Genomic DNA, 10,827 nt, shown 5'->3' on the forward strand with positions numbered 1-10,827 from the left:
AAACCTGCCCTAAAAAATTTGTTTGGTTTAAGCGTCAAATCCATAACCTCGCTTTTCACTAATTGTTTTTTATACCCACACAAATATATGAAAACACACTCACAAGCACACACACAAACAAGCACACACACACACATACACACTTTCCTGGAAAAGTATATTCCTCTCATTTTTGTTTAGTAGTATTTCTGTTAAAAATAAAAAAAAAATTATCAGAATTAGAAGGTTTTTAATGATCATTAATAGTAAGAGAAAGCAGATATTTTGTTAAGAGTCATCTAGAAAAGTGTTTTCAGTCTTCAAGACAGTGATTTGGTCATTTCTCAATAAAATGTATGCACTTTCTTATTTATTGAGTGGAACTCTCTTATTACCTTTGCAACACACCTCTTGTGACTCAAGTGAGTTCAGTTCCTTACGAGATCCCATCAATTTTAATAGACCAGTTGCTTTGCTTGGATGGATGGATAAAATTCCTAATTGACTATTAAAAATGCAAAATATAGGTGCCTTTGAATGACAGCAGTCTTGCATGAATTTATATAATATAATCTTTTACACCATAAAAATACTTGGAATATCATATATCTGTCTCCTTTGTCTGTGCATAAGCAACTGGTGCTTTTATTATTTTCCTCACTTCTTTCTTTCAGAGAAGTTAACTGTTTCTAATGAGCTGACAGCAGATTGTGCATGCCAAACATTAATTTTAAAAGTGACATTCATAACAGGAAGGAAATTCTATTTTAGGAGATATATGCCAATTAACATCACCATTTCCTCTAAAAACTGATAACAGTCTATATTCATAAAATTTACTAGAGGAATTGAGGGTTTTATAGGAGTGGTTTCATTTTACAATCTGACAAAGGAAAATAAGCTAATAAGCCAATACTTTACACAACTGAAATTAAACTATTTAAATTAAAAATTAAATTTGCCTTAACATACTACCTAATGATAACAAGAAATGACAGACTCAATCTATTTCAAATTTTATATGATATACTTTATATTTATATGAATATTTATATCCTATGTTGGATAAACCAATACAATCTCCCTTTTAGAAAAAAAAAGTAAAAGAATATAAATTGATAAATGAACTCACATATGCTCACATAGCTTATAAACACTTATTTGAAGAAGCAAATTATTATTCCTGTGCTTGCACTTTTATTTATTCTGTTTTTTTTTTTAAATCTGGCAAATCTGATGACAGAAATTTTAAAAAATATATGGATATGGATGTTATAATCTCTAAAACACACAGCTGTCGATATAAGGTAAAACAGAAAGAGATGAGTGCTTCAGAAAAATAATTCTATTTACAAACACAGACACAACCTGTTTTACAAAATATAAGTATCAAAGGTAATAACTTTAGGCCATTTAGATATATATATAAAGTTTCAAAGAAAGTATGTGATAGTGATTTTTATTGGTGCTTTTAATTCAAATTATACCCTCAAACACACACACAAAATGTACCCTGTGTGTGCGTGTGTGTGTGTAAGGGTAAATTTCATTTGTAGGTCAAAGATCATTATCTAGAAAGCGTAGCTAAGTTTTAATACAAGGAATTCAATACAAGGGAGAATATAAAGCAGAGAAGGGATACAAATACTTCTTAGTGACGTGTACCTAGCCTTAAATTCAGTTACCTTTTTCACAAAGCACAATCCTGGTTACCCAGCAAAACCATGGAGCACAGTGACTCAGGCCCTCCTGACTGAAACTATTCCCCAATAAAAATTTTCTCTTACCAGGTGAATCACATTAACAATGAAGATCAGCCACCACAACTCCATTTCTTGTCAACTCAACAGGACACACAAATCATTGTCAAGCTGTGACATTTCCTTTGTTATTTATTTCCACCTCATGTTAACATTATAGTATAAACACAATACAGCCATAAATTCCAGCTTTTTAAAAACTCCATCACATAACATTTCAACATCTCTTTCAAAGTCTGATGTGTCTCAGTTGTGGTCTCATGTAAACTCTAAAACCAGTTAAATGCCTTTTTCTTCCAAGATGAATCCAGGGCATAAAAAGAATTATACTTAAGCAAAACTAAAGCCAAGTGATGCAGTTCAAAAATCTTATAGCTTAATGTCTGCCATCTTCCTGGGATCACCCATGATGTGGGATCAAAGGCTCCATTGACTTCACATTTTACTTTTACTTTTTCTTCCTTCTTCTTTCTTTCTTTTTTCTTTTCTTTTTGACTTTAAGAAAAATTCTTTTTTTTTTAAAAAAAAAGTTAAAAGTTCCTGTTTTAGTCACAAAAAGCTCATGCTTCATATATATTAATCATATACATGTACTTTACATGATGTAACAAAATAACAATTATTCACATGCCAATCACTTCTTTTGGTTTCCAAGGGTACTCCTCCCTCCTCTCCTCCCAGTTTCTTCTGTCCTGTCTTTCCCCTTCCCTTTCCCTTTCCCTTTCCCCCAGAAAAGGAGAGCCTTCCCCCATCATATCACCTCTCCCCAGCACATTAAGTCACATCAGGACAGAAAATGTCTTCATCCCCTTTGAGGCCAAGCAAGGCAGTCCTGCCAGGGGGAAGTTATCCAAAAGCAGCCAATAGAGTCCATGTTAAAATCAGTCCCCACACTCCACTTGACAGGCAATACATATAAAGGCCAAGATGCCCATCGGCTACGTATGTGCAGGGGACCTATATCCAGACCAAGAATGCTCTTCAGTTGATGTCTCAGTATCTGTAAACCCCCATGTGTCTGAGTTAGTTATCTCCATTGGTCGTCTTGTGAGGTTCCTGTCCCATCCAGGTCTTCCATCTTTCCTGCAACACTTCCACAGCACCCCAGGAGCTCTGCCGCATGCCTGGCTACAAGTCCCAGCATCTATCTCAATCCATTGCTGGCTGGAGCTTCCCAGTCTTGTTAGGCTCCAGTCTGCAAGCATAGCAGAGTATCATTAATAGTGGCAGGGGCTGGCTTTCTATCATGAATAGGGCTCAGGTTGGGCCAGTTATTGGCTGGACATTCCCTCAGTCTCTGTTTCCTCTTTATCCCTTGATTTCTTGTAGACAGGGTAATTTTTGGACCACAGGTTTTGTCTGTGAGTTGTTGTTCCACTGCTTCCATTAGTCCTGCCTGGCTAAGAGGTGGTCACTTCAGTCTTCAGGCCGAGCCCTGCCCCCCCCGTCTGCCCCCACCCCCATGTTAGGAATCTCAGCTAGAGTCACACCCATGTCCTCCCAGGAGCCTACCTTGTGGCCGACCTCCAGCTTGACAAAGAGAAGCCCCCGTTCAATTTTCCTTCTTACTCCCAGCCCTCTCACCTCCCATCACTGTTCTTCCCACATCTGATCCCCACCTTATTTTGTTCCCTGCCACATTCCCTCTTTTCATATACTTCTGCTGTCTAATCTATTTCCCCTTCTGAATGACATTATACATCCTCACTTGAGCCCTCCTTCTTACTTAGCTTCTTTGGGTCTCTGGATTGCTGTATGGTTATCCTGTACTATATATAGGTCTAATATACGCCTTCAAGTGAGTATGTATTTCTGTGTGTCTTTCTGGGTCTGGGTTAGCTTAGCCAGGGTGATGTTTCTAGTTCTATCCATTTGCCTGCAAATTTCATAATTTCCTTGTTTTTTTATAGTGAGTAGTATTCCATTTCTGTATCTGTTCTTTGTATGAGGGACATCTAAGTTGTTTCCAGTTTCTGGCTATTGGAAATAAAGCTACTGTGACCATAGTTGAGCAAATGTCCTTGTGGCATGGTGGAGTATCTTTCGGGTATGTGACCAGGGGTGGTATAGCTGGGTCTTGAGAGAGAACTATCCCCCATTTTCTGAGAAAGCACCAGACTGATTTCCAGAGAGGTTGTACAAGTTTGTGCTCCCACTAGCACATTTGCCATTTAAACCACAAAACCACAAACAGCTTGTCCTGCTCCACCCCGTCAGACACCAACCACTGTCCTTAGCAGATGTCTTAAGATCTTGTCATCTGTAATAATCCTCAGGTCTTTACTGCAGCTGAGGCCAGACCTTCACCAGTTCCTTTCCAACTTACTCAAAGTACCAAGTCTCAGATCATCCTCATAAACTCTTCGTGCCTTCAAATGGGATGTGATATAAATGAATTAAATCTGATCCTTATTTCTCCCTCTGCACAAAAAACACACCTCCAAAAGGATCTCAACATAAAACTTATAGTACAGAGGAGAATATAGGAAATACCCTTGAATTCATTGAAAAATAAAAAAGATTTTCAGAATAGAACCCTGATAGGGAAGGCATTGAGAAGAATGATTTAATAAATCAGATATAATGAAAGTAAAACTTTCTTATAGAGCTAATGACAGAATTAATCTAGTGAAATTGAAGCCTACATAATAGAGAAAATTATTAAAGACCTTCACATCTGACTGACAGAATTTGTAATATGCAAAATAGTAAAAACAAAAACGAAACAAAATCTCTAAACATTCATAAAACAAACAACCCAACTTAAAAATGTCTTAGTCCCTGTTCTATTGCTGTGAAGAGACACCATGACCAAGGCAACACTTATGAGGGAAAATATTATATTGGAGCTTGCTTCCAGTTTCAGTGGCTTTGTCCGTTATCACCCTTGCATGGAGGATGGCAGCATGTATGGTACTGGAGTAGTACCTGAGAGTTACATCTTGGACTGGGAGAGAGAAATGATAGTGGGCTTGCCTTGGTCTTCTGAAACCTCAAAGCCCACCTAAAGTGAAACGCTTCCTCCAACAAGGCCACACCATCTTAATCCTTCTAATCCTGTTCAAGTTTCACTCCCTGGTGACTAAGCATTCAAATTCATGCACCTATCTGGGCCATTCTTAGTCAAAGTACCACATCCCCCAACATTTGTGCCTCTGTCACACCAATCTCTGTGAAAGCACAAACCAGACCAAGTACAAACATAGAAAATGTAGCTGTGTTTTAAGCCTTTCTCTTGGCTGAAGATCTTTTGGTAGTTGATAACTCTTGGGAAAGGGAGTATCAGTTTTCACTAAAAGTTGTAGCCAATTACACTGCAGTGAAAGGCCATAAAACCAGAATATATGAGAAATACAAATTGATTTAATAAATTCTTGAAAAGCTATAAAGTTGGATATGTAGGGAGAGGAACATGAGACTGGTAGGAGTTGCAGGAAAGTATCAAATATCAAACAACATTATATAAAATTGTCAAGGAATTCATGTGACATATTTATATGTATGAAGAAAACAAATGATTTTAGAATGCTATAGAGATAAGACCACCAAAAATGTTTATATTAAATTTTAAAATGGTTTTCTTAACTGAAATCAAAACGCCAATAGATAAATGTGCTCATTTATATTATCTTTGACTTCTCCATTTATCAACATATAGTTTCAATATATGATGGACAACTTAAAAAGCTAATTATCTTTTTCAAGTCATTTTAGACATTATTTGTCTTTTTATATTTGTATTATCTAGTTTATTCTGCCTTGAATTGTTATAGTTTTTACTTTTAGAACTGTTGTGAGGGCAAAAACAGTTATCTCATCACTTGCCATACAAAGATAGGTTGGTCTGAATTTAAGTTACTGAATTAGGTTACTGAAGATAGGTTACTCTGAATTTAATGATAACCTGACAGAATCTTCTAGGGCAGCCAAACTGCCTAACATAAATTTAAAGTTTAAATTGTATCCTTATTACATTTACAATTTTAAAAAACATTACCATTGGAGTTTTCAAATCAATCTGATAAACAGAATAGTTTGTTTTCAATTTAGAAATAAAATTACTATAGTAATTTAAAGCTAGAACCCTATGTGAAGTTCAATCTTCAATGACTCCAGGAATGAGAAGATTTCATATGTTAATAATTATATGATGTGTTGTTGTGAAAAAAATATAATTTCATAACTTGAAGTTTTTCAGTTATTAAAATGAACATTAAAATATTCTTTATTATACAGTCTATGGTTTATTTTTCTGGTACAAAACATGAATCATTTTGACAAGAAGAATAGAAACTGACCCATATATTATCAAAGAGTTACTATGAGTATCTTGCCTCACTGTGGGAGCTTGTGAACAGTTTGTGGAAGGCTATTAACTGCATTTGGTGGCTACATGTAGATTTACTGAGGAAACAAAATGGACAAGGACAGTTCAAGACCATCAGGAACATCAAAGAATTGGAGCATATGAGATAAACCTTAAAAGCATCATCATCTTGACCAACCTAAAAGTGTAGCTGCCTAATGCATGGTCTTCTATCCCAAGTTATATAGAAACGTAGGAGAACATTTAGTGAATGAAGATGAAAAACCATCACTGTGGTTTGAATGTAAAATCTTTATAATACATTTATGTCTTTGAACACTTGGAACCCACCTGGTGCACTTTTAGAAGTATATGGGATACTTATGAGTTTGACACTTGATTGAAGAAGTATGTTACTCAGGGTTAGTTTTGAAACTTTTTAGCGTGGCTCATTCCCTGTTCAGTGTCTGCTTGCCTGTTGTCATTTCAAATAACAGAATGGCTTTATGCTCCTATTAACATGTGTCTCTCACTATAATGGACTCTATGTCCTCAAGAATGGTAAGTCAAAAGGAAGATTTTGAACTTTAACATGATCCTTTACAATATTTATCACAACAAAAGGAGTTCAACTAATACAGATAGAGCTGTGGACTTTGGATTTTTTTTTCACACTCCTGCTCTTGCCTTTTTGTAGTAACATGTCAAAAGAAGGAAAAGAACATTCTTTTCACAGAAAGATTTTTGCCTACACTTGTAAACTTCAGCAGCTCTGACTCCTTTCTCTAACATTCAGAATATAATTTTGAATATTTCTGTAATATATCGTGTGCATTTTCTTGTATCTGGTTGAACTCTACATTCAACCAGAGGGGGGGAAATGCGGAAAATCTAGCAACATTTTACTTAGGATGACACATATCAAGACCATCTATCATATTGTATGGGTAAATTACTACTTTAACATACGTAAATACCTCATAGGATTTATGGAATAATGCACATGTACTTATTTCAATGTATACTTTACATAACATAAAACATGTATTACATTTTATTCATGGAAAACAAAATGAAAGTTCAAGATAATAGCACAATTATATACATAAATAATACATAGTTTGAATGGATTTGTTCCGCTTGGAATGCTAATGCTATTCTAAGAGATAGCTCTGAAAGAAGCCATTTAATCAAATCCCAGTACTTGGTATGGGAAACCTCCCTTTAAGTTGTTCATCAGAAGAGTTGAAATTACGAAAATAATATAGGCTACAGTTATTACCCTTGGTTGCCTCTTAAAACTTGAAAGTAATATACTTTTAATGAAATCATAACACTCTTTGGACCCAGAAGTTGGAGGAAAGGAGCAGGAACTGAACTAAAAGATCCCTCCTTAAGGACGAACTCTCTTAATATAAAATGATTCTGAGCAAGCCAACAAAGGAGAAAAGCAATCAATAGTACTATCCAGCTGGACACAAACCACAAAAAATTACAAAGGTTGCAAGATATATTAAAGATACAGTAGTGGGACGTATATCATGACTGTAACAACAACTTTCAAATTGGACTTCAAGTTTACTCATTAGAAGAAAATTCTTGCCTCGTTCTGTAAATGTAGCCACCTAGAAATGCCTGATGAAATGATGGAGACTGGGAAGAGAACACAATAATGCCACTTCCATGAACAAATATTATCTATAGCTGTATTTTAAATATTTATCTTTATTCATGCAGACAAGAACAATTTTCACCTATTATGAAAGAACCTTCGTTTTGCAACAAAAAGAAACTATTACAAAAATTCACAACCATTCAAACTGTTGAAAATATGACTAAGAGTCCCCAAACTCAAGTGATAAACTCAGGTGACTATACCTAGGCACAAACCCAGTGATGGTAGATCTGAGAAATTTTGCCTTAGTGAATTACTGAGGTGAAAAATATAAAACAAAACCCACTTAGAAGGACAATAAAATAAATTGTTAAATAATTATACTAGGTTGCCTTGCACGGACAGTAAAAAGCTATCCAGAAGTGACCTCTTTTATCATTTTTAATTCAGTCTTAGCTCATATATTATATCCCAACCACATTATCCACTCCTTTGTCTCCTTCTAGTACCTTCCCATCTCCCCTTACTTCCAGATTCCATCCTCCTTCCTCCAGAAGGAATCAGGCCTCGCAGAGATAAAGAAACATGGCATATCAAACTGCAATAAAACTAAACAAGTTTTTATATTAAGGCTGGATGAGGCAACCCAGTAGGAGGAAAGGGGTCTCAAAAGCAGGCAAAAGTATCAGCGATAGCCCCTACCACCACTGTTAGGAGTTCCATAGGAACAGCAAGCTACCCAACCAAATCATGCATACAGAGGATCTAGGTCAGATCCATACAGGCTCCCTGATTGTTGGTTCAGACACTGTGAGCCCCTATGAACTGTGCTTAGTTGTTTCTGCGCTTATTCTTGTTGTGTCTGTGACAACTGTTTCTGCATATTCTTCCTCCCGCTCTTCCACAGGATTCTCTGACATATAGCTAAGGTCTGCTCTACAGGTATAACAGAGTATCATTAGGAATCATTTCATTGACCTTTTTTCTGGTCAATTTGGATTCTATCCTATGTCTCTGGACTATCCAGCCTATGGCTTCTGGCCCTCTATGGGTATCAGGAGTGAGTTCCCTCTCACAGTGTGGGCCTCAAATTGGACAAGTCATTGACTGGATATTCGCACAAGTTCTACACCATCATTTCCCCAGCCTATCTCACAGGCAGAAAAAAAAATGTTGAATGTTTTGTGGCTGGATTGGAGTCTCAATCCCTTCACTGAGATTCTACCACACTTTCAGTATTTTTTATCCTCCATCCTCTAACCTGATTCCTCCTGTTCCCCTCCTTTCCTACTCCAAGTTTCCTTGGAAAAGTCTATAGAAATAAGAAAACTAAAGGAAATCAAGGAGATACAATTTAGAAAAAAAGACTTCAAAGTGACTCTGTATTAGGATGGTACAGTACTATACATAAGCAACTGAAAATGAAGGAAACAAGACTTTTCACAATAGCCAGAAATAATACAAACTATCTCAGTATAACTAACTGTGCAAATGAAAGACCTATAAGAACCTTGAAGAAATAAATTGAAGAATACATCAGATGGAAAGATTGCTCATGCTCAAGGACCAGCGGGATTAACAAATTAAAATGGCTGTCTTACAAAAGGTGATCTACAAATTAAATGCAATTCCATAAAAATTCTAACACAATTCTTTACAGACCATGAAAGAACAATACTAAAGCTTATATGAAAATACAGTTCGGACAACTCCCTGAACTGAATACCAACAGCTGATATTAAGATCAAGTATTAATAAGTGGAACCTCATAAAACTGAGAAGCTTCCATAAAGCAAAGGACAAGGTCAATAAAAAAAAAGAAGCACAGCCTATAATGGGACACGATTTTTACTAATTCCACATCTGACATAGGACTAATATCCAAAACATATAAGGAACCAAAGAATTCAATTAAAAGTGGGGTATAGATCTAAACAGAGAATTCTCAACAGAGAATCTCAAATGCTCGCAAAACACTTAAAGAAATGTTCAGCTTCCGTAGCCATTAGGAAATGTAAATCAAAATGACTCTGAGATTTCCTCTTATACTTGTCAAAGGATAATATCAAAAACACAAGTGACAGCTCATGTTGTCGAGGTCATAGAGTAAGAAGAATGTTCCTTCTTTGCTGGTGGGAGCACAAACTTGTAAAGCCACTTTGAAAATCTATCTGACAGTTTCTAATAAAATTGAGAATTGATTTACCTCATGACTCAGCTATATAACTCCTCGGCATATACCCAAAGGACCCTCCCTCAGAACACAAGGACACTTGATCAACTATTTTCATAGCAGCTTTATTTGTAATAATCAGAAACTGGAAACAACCTAGATGTGCTTGAATCAAAGAATGGATAAAGAAAATGTGGCACTTTTACATAATGGTGTACTACTCAGCTGTTAAAAAATAATAACAACATCGTGTTGTAGTAAACAAGAAATTAAATGTTGAGCTATTTAATGTTTATTATTAAACCTAAGATTATCATTGCAGTATTATCTTACCCACTATCACAAATAATAAGACACAGACACCTGTTAGATTTTATAATTGCTTTATTTACTTTGGACCAGGCAGATATTTCACCTACACTGTCTCAGTATCCTCACCATCCATCTCCCAGCCCCCATCCAATGCCATTCGCCTCAATCCTTTTTTATCTGGACCACCTTCCAGCCACAATCCCTTGATATCCCTTGTTTGTATTATTTTATATGGGCCTTTTCACATCATTATTGGAGTCCTTTCAGCCCATGAATTTTGTTTTGTTTTACTCCACGCTAACCCATCATGTTGTTCTCCTTCCTCCTTTCTTCCCATCTGTCTCTGTCCCATGATTTTCTTGTCCAAAGCCTGAGAAACTTAGCCATGCCTACCAGATTCTGCCCTGCTCAGGTATAGGTTGTTTAATCAACCAATCAGATATGTCGTAGGCAGGTTTACAAAACAAGGATAGGTGTAACCAGATCTTGAGGACTGGTAACATGCATCAGACCAACCTCCAACAACATCATAAAATTTGCAGGCAAATGGATAAAGGTAGAACAAGTTATGCTGAGTGAGGTAATCCAGAGTCAGAAAGACAGACATGGAAAGCACTGACATATATTGGATGTTAGCTGGAAAGTAGAATATGCTATAAACCACAGTACCAGAGATGCTAAG

This window comes from Meriones unguiculatus, chromosome 4, assembly GCF_030254825.1.
Source record: "Meriones unguiculatus strain TT.TT164.6M chromosome 4, Bangor_MerUng_6.1, whole genome shotgun sequence".
Taxonomy (NCBI): Eukaryota; Metazoa; Chordata; class Mammalia; order Rodentia; family Muridae; genus Meriones; species Meriones unguiculatus.